The sequence below is a fragment of the Cibotium barometz genome, chromosome 34 (assembly GCF_041138505.1).
Source record: "Cibotium barometz isolate CiBa-2024 chromosome 34, ASM4113850v1, whole genome shotgun sequence".
Classification (NCBI taxonomy): Eukaryota; Viridiplantae; Streptophyta; class Polypodiopsida; order Cyatheales; family Cibotiaceae; genus Cibotium; species Cibotium barometz.
Window position 1 is genome coordinate 4099147 of NC_141079.1, and position 10915 is coordinate 4110061.

Sequence of the window (10915 nt, forward strand, 5' to 3'; positions counted from 1 at the left end):
GGATTACCTTTACATAAGACTTGAACATACCATCTTTGGGGTACTACTTTGAACATACAATGTATATTGAAACTAACCCCCTCACTTGCAAGTTTTTTGTGGTTGAGTATGTGTTGGAAGCAAATTTGATCTTGGGGCATAAATGGACTATTGCTGCCCAAGCACCACTCTGTTTTGCTAGCAATAGAGTCATCCATGATGGTCAACGACAAAAAGTTGACAATACCATACTGCAAGGAAGAGGATCCAACTTTAATGGATATCTATGATGCTAAACGCAAAAGGATACAAACCTCTTCCACAAAAGCTCCTCTACACAATGACCTACCATCTGCGCGTTATAACGACCGACTTTGATAAAGCATCTATTCCTTCAACCCCATCCTCACCTATGAAGTTCGATGCCAAAACCTCGCAATCAACATCTATTCCTAAAGAAATTCCCACAGCTCAACCATCTATCTCTAACAAGGAACTCAAAGGAAAGGCCCTGGAGCCTATGCATCTTTATTGATAAACCTCACCAAAGGAGACAACCACATGCCCAAAGGCCTCATCATTGACAGCCACTCCACAAGAGACTCTAGCATCATCATCGTCAACAATGCCCATAAGTCTCAAACTTGCAGCCTCAGCACTGCCAAAACCAAAGTCAAGGAGGGCCCCAAACCTTCCACATCAACCCAAAAGAAAATTCCACCAAGACAACCACAATCACGGTATCTTAATAGTATCAAGATGTGGGTGGAGAAGCAGCTACTTGTAGCTCAAGGCTAATATGAAGGTGCCAATCAAATTTGGGTGCCTCGACAGTCAAAGCCTCTTCCTCAATGCAGCACTCGGAGACCAAGGAAAAAGAGTACTCCACAACACAGTCCACAAAAGCTTATGCGAGTTCCTCAGAAAAATCCACCAAGTCATCAAGTGTGGGTACCAAAAACATTGTTGCACGCACAAGGGTACTACCAAAGAAATACCAAAGCTTGGGTCCCCAAGCGCATCACAAAGTCCCCTAAGCTTGCACAAAGAAGAAAGCCTCAATACCAAAGCACATCGTCCACCAGTTTACAATGTTCATCAAAGATGGGTGCCTATGCATAAAATCAATTAAAATTTAAAAAAAAACTATCGAGGTAAAAGCCTGTAACTTCTTGAGGTCAAAACTTGCAATCTCACAGAATTCCAGTTCACGACCTACAAATTCACAAAATTAAATCTCATGGTCTTACACTTAATGAAATTCCATCTCACAGCCTGCACTTTCACGGGATTAACTTCACAGGATTGGGCCATCTCACGGAATATTCCTTCACGACCAAAAAACCTCCAATCTCACAAGTTCAGGTTCTCACGAATTATAGTCTCACGGCTTAAGAACCTACACTTTCACGATTTAAGCCTCATCACGTATTAAGCCATATCACGCATTAACACTTTCCCAACGATCTTATTATGTATCTGTTAAGCTTATTGCTTACTATTCTTTTGGCATGATTAATGTAGCAGTTGCTCCATGAGAACATCTCCATACTCATGCACACTGGAGAACATTTGCACTAAAGCCTCACCATCGACAACTTCCAGGTACATCCCTAGATGGGGGGCCCATTGTGGGTGAAAGCCTGGTCAATGGTACAACCCATTGCCTAGAATTTTCCCTTAAATTACAAACCTCTCCAAACAACACTACTATCTTCACAAATTAACGATCTTCAATCCTTCGTGAGAAGATATCTATATTAGCCTCACAAGTCGACGTAATTCTTTCAATCCTCACCAACAAGTGTCTAATTCAACATAGAGTAGCTCAATAAGAGTCTATATGACTCAATTTATGTAAATCTGCTTCATAAGAGCACTTAAATATACATAAAAACATAAAAACATAAAAAGCACATGGGTAGAAGAAAGCAGGAATAAGTCCTACTCAACAACATTTGACAAGAATCCTGCCACACAAAGGATCATCACATCAAAGGCTAATTTCTTCAAATGATGAATGTCGCTTCAATGAATCAAATGAGGAAATGAGAATCACCATCTCGTTCTAATGATTACGTCTACATTCCTCCAGATCCTTCCATCTCTTCTCTCACTTTATTAACATCTTAGTGTCCCCACTAACAAAAATCACATGTAACCTTACCGAGATGATTGCCAAAAAATAAATTGAGCAAAAAAAAAACAAAAAAAAAAAGAGCTCGCACAAATATAAAAATACAATCATTCGCAAAAAACCCACCCCCCACCCTGTTAGGAATTCCCAATACACCACTAACCTCTTCATTCCACTAACTAGCTTTTCTTATTTCTTCCGGAGGAACAAAGACCATTGAATGTCACTCAACATCAAAGCTATTGACAAAGCTTGTTCATTCTCCCCACACAAAGGTCTTCAACGCGATCGCATCAAGAAGGGGGGGAATGTTAATCCAATTCTAAGATTAACAAGAACTACCGCCATTATCTTACATCAAGGAATCACGGTAGATACACCAAAGGATCATACATTCAAGATATGAAGCAATAGTGTCCAAAGCTATAACTCGGACGGGCACCCATAATGGTGTGACAGAGTATTTATTGCGATTCTCGCTTCAAGAGTGTGTGGTAGGCAAGTTAAGATGAAGTCCTAAGAAATGTATTTCATGGATATATTATGAGAGTAGTCATTGTAATAGCATTAGGCCTCTTATGAGCCTAAAGTGCTCGACCGGCCCCACAGTTTAAGTGAGTGAACACTTATGGCCATGTATATAAGTGAATATCTCTCATAATACAACATACTCTCCCATTGTGCAATTGAGTCTTACTCTTGCTAATCTCTCTCCCTAATGCATGCTAGTGAGTGTGTGTGAGTGAAGTGAGGTGAGAGGAGGGACGAGGACCCATAGTGCAACGCAGCGGTGTGACAACGCTCGTGGGAGGCGTGGTGGAATTACTTCTCAAGGAGTTGTAGAGCTTTGAGACCTCAAGGGTTACAAGCTCGGCCATTAGAAAGATCCTCAACGACAGTTGCGGTTCACTAGCTAATCTCTTTTTGGATGTGTTTCAAGGAGGGTTAGGGTGAGCCATAACATCATCACATATGCCAGTGGGTAATGTCATTAGGAAAGGAATTGGGTGTAACAACTTATACAAATTATCGGCGGCTGTTATAGCCCGAGCCGATGGGATAAGCAAGCTATGGCATGAGAGATTTGGGCACTTGAGCTTTGTAGTCTTGAAAGAAATGCAAAGGTCTAGGATTATGCCACATTTACCAGCATTTTCAGAAATGTCACATGTGTGTGAGGCTTGAATGATGGGCAAGTAGCATCGGCATCATGCATTTCTACAAGAAAGTAAGAATCATAAAAAGGCTCCTCTAAAGATTGTATATGTAGATCTCTATGGTAAAATTCAAACCACTACATTCGGTGGTTCTTCTTACTTTTGTTTTACTGATCGTAAAACGACTTTAGTAGGAAGATGTGGATGTATTTTCTTTGGGATAAAGCTGAAGCTTTTGGAAAGTTCAAAGTATGGCATAACTTGGTAGAGAATAAGATAGGAAAGAGGTTGAAGAAGTTTTGAACAGATCAAGGAGGAGAATTCATATCAAGTGAGTTCAATGCCTATTGCAAGGAGCACAAGATCAAGAGAGATTCAACAGCTGCTGCTGCTGCAGAGCACAAGAATTACACAATGGTGGAGATGGCGTGAAGTATGCTCAAAGGCAAAGGATTACATAATTCTTTTCGGGCCGAGGCAGTCAACACTACAATGCATATCCTTAATAGGAGTTACATAAAGGCAATGAAGGGCATGACACTTTAAGAAGCTTATTCACATAACAAACCCTTAGTTGCATATTTTAGGATATTTGGGTGTGACTATTTTGTGCATCTTCTAGAGTCATCCAGAACCAAGTGGGATTCTAAGGGCAAAAAGTGTATCTTCTTAGGATACAGTATAGAGTCATAGGGTTATTGACTATATGATCTTAAACCAAGTGGGATTCTAAGAGCATCAAGTGTATCTTCTTGGGGTTGAGTATGGAGGCAAAGGGTTAATGTGGTGTTTGAGGAACAACCTCATTAGTTGGAAGAGAGGGCTCTTTCCACACTATCCATCAATGAAGAAATATCCCATTAGACAAAACCACCAGTGATGATAGTACCAACTCCACAAGAGGTGGATTCATCATATGATGAAGAAGAGAAGCATGCAACACCTCATAAGGGGCCATATCGTAAATGGGCGAAGTAGCTCTTGGATGGGAAAGCGCTACCACCATCTATCATAGAAGAGCCAACAATTATTCGTAGATCCAAGAGAATAGAGGATCAGAAGAGGGCCTCCGCTCAGATGTGGCTAAGATAATGAAAGTATAGAAGCCAACCCACTTGGAGGAAGCATAAGCTAGAGGGGGACCATGTAGTCACTCAATTTTGAGAAACCACACTTAGGATCTTGTGGATTATCTTGCAAAACAGAAGGTTATTAGCACCAACAAGTGGGTTTGGAAGGCCAAGTACAAGTCTAATAGTACATTGAATAAGTACAAGGCACAACTCAGGTGAAGGGTTTTACACAAGTCAAAGGGTTTGACTTTTAGGAGAGGCATTCGCCCCCCACGACTAGATTTACCACTATTCAGACATGACTTGCCTTGGCCGCTCATGGGAAGTGACTAGTATTGTAAATGGATGTGAAGTCAGCATTTTTGAATGGCCATCTCAAGAACGTGGTTATGTGGCACAACTAGCTAGGTTTGAGATATCTGGTTCAAAAAAACAAAGTTTTCAAACTCTAGAAGGCATTATGCGAGATGAAATAGGTCCCTTCGGCATGGTACCAAAACGGATAGATGCTTTCTTTATAAGTATTAGTCTTTCTAAATGCCCATCATATGTAAATTTATACTTTTTCTCTGAGCAAGGCAGGTACATGATCATTTTCACTACGCAAGGCAGCTAGGTTTGAGATACTTGGTTCAAAAAACAAAGTGTGTATACTCTAGAAGGCATTATATGGGTTGAAATAGGTCCCTCGGGCATGGCACCAACAAATAAATTCTTCCTTTATAAGTATTGGTCTTTCTAGATGCCCATCATATGTAAATTTGTACTTTTTCTCTGAGCGGGGCATGTACATGATCATTGTCCTATATGTGGAGGACCTCATTATGATAGGGAACCATGAAGAGAAGGTCAAAGAGGCACAGGAGATGTAGAGTTCAAAGTTTGATATAAGAGACCTTGGGCTTTTGCATTTCTATTTAGGGATAGAGGTCTAGCAAAAGTGAGACGGAATCTTCATTTCTCAGCAAAAGTATGTTTAAGAAATTATGAAGGCATTTTGCATGGCTAAGTGCAAGTCAGTGGTGGTTACACCCATGGAGGTTGATGTGAAGCCTTCTGTTGAAGATGCTTCTCCATTGTGTTGGATATGAAGAAGTACAAGAAGCTGGTGGGGAGTCTGATCTCCTTATGCAATACACGGCCTAACATCAGCTTTGCAATTGGCATTCTTAGTAGATTCTTAAATCGGCCTAGAGAGAACCATTCGAAGGTAGGAATATGGGTGTTGAAATGCATCAAAGGTTTTGTTGGGTATGGCATCACTTGCAAATTAATCAATTCCTTGACTGGGTTTTGTGACTTAGATTGGGTAGGAGATTGTGATAGCAGGAAATCAGTTTCTTGTTTTACTGTTTTCTTATTGAGTCTAGAATTACATCTTGGATCAGCAAGAAGAAACCTATAATGGCACTTTCTTCTACAGAGTCTCAGTACAAGGCAGCACACTTTGCTTCATGTGAAGCAGACTAGTTGAGGAGGACCTTAGAAGACATGGGTGTTGCTCAAAAGGGAGCGACAGTGTTGTGCAATAATCCAAGTTGCATGGCTATCGCCAAGAACTCGGTGTTTCATACTTGCATGAAGCACATTGAGATTCAATATCATTATATGCATGAGCTTTTCATGGATGGAGATGTAGAGCTAGTCTTCTGTGCCCGATGACAGAGAATTGTGCAGACATTTTCACAAAGGCTCTGGGGAGAGATTTGTTAGAGTGCCATCTTCATTGACTCGAGCATTGGACTGACACCTACAGGTGGACATTAAGCTCATGATGTTTCTGCGAGTGATGGATGTGCTCTATTTTCTAAGGCATTGGACCGACACCTAGGACCGACACCTACAGGTGGGCATTAAGGGGGGATGTTAGAAAAGCATTTTCTTAATGCTCCACCCTCGTGATGTTTCTGCAACAAGTGACGGATATCATCTATTTTTTAAGGCCCTCTTTAGGAGTAGCCATTGTGGTGAGCACTCAGCTACCCGAGAGTTCCCAATTTAGACATTAGATCGTGGCCAAGTGTGACCAGATCGTTAGGAGATAGCTTATGTAGACTTGGCACTCTGCCAAATAGGATGCATGCTTGTGTGGACTAGGTGACCAAATTATGTGGGTGCTGGGGACACCAAACCGAGGACACACTATTCTTGGGTTATGGGGAGTTCATACTTCATACTTCATAATTCTTGGGTTATGGGGAGGCCATAGTTCATAGTTCATAGTTCTTAGGTTATGGGGAGTTCATACTTCATACTTCATATCCTGTCAGCAGATACTTGTGGTCATGTGGGTAGGTTTTGATGACCCGACCGACCTACCACATATGGGGTACTATATAGGGGGGGTTTTGTGGAACTCCATAATCATCGAGTTCATTATGTTCAAGCACTCTTGTAAGTAAGACATCCTCCGTCCAGAGTCTATTTAGATTGCCATCAAACCTTCTTATCCGAAGCGCACAGGTGGGCGGATGCCATCAGTTTGTAATAAAGTTTTTGCAAGTAGTAGTATTGTTTACTCTCTACTTCTTTCTAACAATTCAGTGCTTTGTATTGTGTTGATTTCGCTACTATGTTTTCTTACATACTCTTCTAGGAATACACTCTTAAATGAATACTCTTCATGGAATACACTTCCTTCTAGGAGAAATATAAAGATAGCTTTGCCTATTGGGAGCATTAATTTCAACCAAAATCTATCAACACAAGATCTCATTCATAACAAAATGCTTAAAGATCAATAATCTATTAAAGATAGGGTTCATCATAGAGATCTCAAGCAATGATGGTCCCAAAATGAAGAATGGCAAGGTAAGGGTCTATGTAGATTATCGCTTTTGAATGTGTAAACTCTCAAGGATTCTTTCCCATTAGTATTCATGTTAGCCAACTTGAGAGTGACTTTTAATTGAGACCCATCTTGCATCTCTACCTCCCCTGAATGATCAATGTTATGGCAAGGCTTTATGAAGTGTAGGGTGAGTGGGAATTTTAGGCCCCATGATGATTGGGTTTGGAAGGCATTGAGGCCGACCTTGTCGAAGTAGGGGGCTACTTTAGGTAGTTTAAAGACGACATAACCATATCATCTACTTTTCTACTTTAGGTAGTTGAAAGACGATATGACAATCCATTGATGGAAAGGGGACCCTCCAATGATTTTCAAGGGTGGTATTGACCTATGTGTGAGGATTCTATGAACCTACAATAATTTTTAAGGTGGTCTTAACCTATGCAGCATGAATGAGGATTCTATGAACCTACAATAATTTTTAAGGTGGTCTTAACCTATGCATGAATGAGGGTTCCGCAGACCTTGCAGAGCATTTTGGGATCTAGGGAGAATGAATCTACTTAATGGCAACTCTCAATTAGCAAATGGATTAAGAATGATTTTCAAGGGTGGTCTTGACCTATGCGTGAGGGTTCTACGAGCCTACAATGGATCAAGAATGATTTTCAAGCGTGGTCTTGACCTATGTGTGAGGGTTCTATGAACCTACAAAATGATTTTTGAGGTGGTCTTGACCTGTGCATTAATGAGGGTTTTTCAGACCTTGTGTAGCATTTTGGGATCTAGAGAGAATGAATCTACTTAATGGCAACTCTCAATTTAGCATAGGTCAAGAATGATTTTCAAGGGTGGTCTTAACCTATGCATGAGGGCTCTACAAACCTACAATGATTTTCAAGGGTGGTCTTGACCTATGTGTGAGGGTTCTACAAACCTACAATGATTTTTGAGGTGGTCTTGACCTATGCATGAATGAGGGTTCCACGTACTTTGCAAAGCATTTTGGGATCTAGGGAGATTGAATCTACTTAATGGCAACTCTTGATTTAGCATTTAGCAAATAGATCAAGAAGTTCCATAAGCCACGTGTTGGGGATTCCCACCGAAGTGGAGGTGAGGTGGAAGTGGCACAATTAGCCATGATTTTCTTGCTCTTGATGTTCCTTATGTGAGGATTAAGTTCTTAGTCTCAGTATGTGCACGGTCAATCTATGTGAAGTGCAATGTGGGGAAGAGGGCTAGATGTAGCAAAAATAGTCAGTCTATGTGAAGTGCAATGTGGGGAAGAGGGCTAGATGTAGCAAAAACAAGACTCAATGAATAAGATGGGAGCTACATCAAAAAGAAGACCGGAATGTGACAAGGTGAGAAAAAATCAGTGTGATCCACTTGAACTCTTAGACTAAGCTTTGTGTATCATGTGTGTTTGAGAGTGTTTAGTTTGGGTAGATTGGAATCTACATAAGTGATGAAAAAGAATTGCTAGCTATTACACAAGATTGAGCCACATATGTAAGTGTGCTTCTTGAAATAGTAGAATGATCATGCTCAAATGAAGAAAGAAAATGTAGTAATTTTAATGGTGGTTTACATAAACTAGCATAATATCATAAAGTAAACCACATGTAGGTATATTGTAACACCTAACCAAATAGGTTTCCAGAGAGGGTGGATATAGTTGTTGGTAAAATGAAATGGGGCAATGATGAAAATGCAGGTATACACCTACGCAAATAAGTTTCTAGAGAGGATGGATATAATTGTTGTAAAATGTAATGGGGCAATGATGAACAAGCCTCACATATATTGTGAGAGGTAGTAGCAAATAAGCTTCACAATCTTAACAAGACTTCTTAGCTTACATTTACACATGAAAGTGTTGAATGCATTCATTCTAGATGAAGACCTCACAATCAAGACATATGAATGGTCTTTCACACTAACAAGGTGACAACTTAATGTATCAGGAATTCTATCTTCCTTCTTGCAACACATCACCATAAAATTATTGGAATTCATTACTGCTATGACGACACGACACATTAATGAATTTAGAATGCTATCTTCCATCTCTAAGAAAAATTGCAACACATCACTATAAAACTATTGGAATGCTCCCTGTTGCTCTACAACACATTAGCAAAATGCCATTATACCTCCTTACTACTCTACTTTGCTCCTTCTCTCAGTCACCCATGACAATTGGGAATGGACACTCGTGAGTGCTCACGAAAATTTTGGGCTGAAATGGAGGAGCTACCTCCCAATCCATACTCCATGAAAGACTAATGCAGCATTTGAGTACCCTATTCCCCTAAAACTTATCATGTTGTCCTATTCACCAAAAACTTATCATATGTAATCCCTATTTAAAAGGTTGTCGTGGCCTTTTAATTAATGACCAAGGTATGCCTTTCTTTCTAAGGTATACTCCCACTCCCTCACCTAGCCATGTGCCCTCTGCAGCCCCTCCTCGCCATCCACCACCTCTCGTCCCTATGCCCGCCCCTGCATTTGAGCTTACCCCCCTACACAACACCCTTCCTATTGTATATGCCAGTCCCCCTAGTGCCCTCTCTACGAGAGAGAGAGAGAGAGAGAGAGAGAGAGAGAGAGAGAGAGAGAGAGAGAGAGAGAGAGAGAGAGAGAGAGAGAGAGAGAGAGAGAGAGAGAGAGAGAGAGCATTTCTTTTGTGTGAGAAGTATGAGAAAGAGAGCCACGCCACTTTTAAAAATCTCATAGATATCTTTTCATTGTTGTTGTGGATGGATATACCATTGCCCTCCATAAAGCATTAATTTTTCTTAACTCCATTACACTACCTTGCTATGGTGTTATCTAATTAGAAGATGGATAATATTTTTATGTCTTGATCATTTTGTGAATTATAGTACAGAAATTATTGCCCAAAGGATGCTTTAAGTTGAACTTCTTAAACATCAATGCCTCATCAAAAATATTTATAGGAGTGAGACATACTTTGTTCTGCACCATAGTGCATGTAGGTTTCAATTCCTAAAGAAATATCTTCTGCACTAATATTATGTGAAAAATTATAGTAATGAGACTTATCCAGACCTTTCATGCTAACCAATCATCCCATGAAATGTGTGCATGTTCTTTTGCTTTAAAGCTCTACATTGCAATTCCACCAAACAGGACCCTTCTTATCCCATCCAACATACTTTTCAATTAGTTTATTAACTGTAACGATTGTGACTTTGCATAAATTCTAATAACCATTTGATAGCGTAGATTGAAAGTTGTACCTCCTCTTTCCAATGAGCAACGTCCAGCAAGGCATTCTTTTGTGAGAAACACATTGAGATTAATTATTAATGTTTCATCAATATCACTCTCACCTATTGATATTGTCATACAAATCAAGAACTTTGAAGTTCACATTGGATTGATCTGTAATATCGTCAACATTTGATAACTTTTTGGGCCTACTACTCTTCTTTGGTTCATTACTTTGAACATAAACATTAGGTTCTTTGGAATCTGAAAATTTTTATGTTTCCATTTCTCTTGCGCTCTTCTTCATTTATTGACATTGTCCCGTCCGTAATGAATAACAAAGGCCAATGTTAAAAAAATTCGAATAGCATAAGAACCTGCCCTATTCCATAAATATTTTATGAAAAATGTTCGTAGAAATGCTATGAGAAGAAATCTCTCTAAACTAGAAACCTACGCATAGTCATGTGGTCTCTTTTTTTTAAAAATGTGTGTGTGTCAAAGGTTCGCCAACAACACACTAAAACTAGAGTTA